The following is a 719-nucleotide window of genomic DNA, read 5'->3' as shown; positions in this document are numbered from 1 at the left end:
TTGTTTATAAATTTGAATTTTGAAAAATTCTTTTTTAAAGTTATATTTGAGTATTTACATAAGCTGTCAAAATATTTTCGACATTTTTTTTGGAAATGTTAAAAATTTATAAAATTTGAATTTTGAATTTTGAAACTTTTTTATAAAATTTGAGTTTTGAAAAATCCCTTTAGAGAGTTATTTTTAAATATGTATTTACATAAATTTGAATTTCGAATTTTCAAAATTATTTATAAAATTTGAATTTAGAAAAATTCTTTTTAAGAGTTTGAGAGAGAGAAATTTTTTTGAATACGCTTTTAACTTCAGTATCCTTAGTTGTGGCAGCTTAACGGTGTAAAATCAATATTTAATGTCTCATTTAATATTTCATTACACACTACTATATATTATAATAATTACATGTTAAATCGAAAATTACATATAATATTAATTACAACTCAGCATACACCCAACACAAAATCAAGATAAATTAACTGAAGTTCGAACAACACAAAACCGCAGTTAATCAATAAATAACATAACAACAATAACAATGTAACGCCGCAAAGAGTTGTTTAGGCGACCTTCACCATAATTTCACGATCATTGTTCTCCGCTGACTAAGAGCGGCACTTTCGGCGTTATTTAATACACTTCAGATTCACTTTAGTTACAATACAAGATTTGCGCAAGATTTGTTTATGCTTCGACGGCATCGCCGAGAACAGTTTAAAATC

Source organism: Bactrocera dorsalis, chromosome 3, assembly GCF_023373825.1.
Source record: "Bactrocera dorsalis isolate Fly_Bdor chromosome 3, ASM2337382v1, whole genome shotgun sequence".
Lineage (NCBI taxonomy): Eukaryota > Metazoa > Arthropoda > Insecta > Diptera > Tephritidae > Bactrocera > Bactrocera dorsalis.
This window is presented reverse-complemented; position numbering follows the sequence as displayed.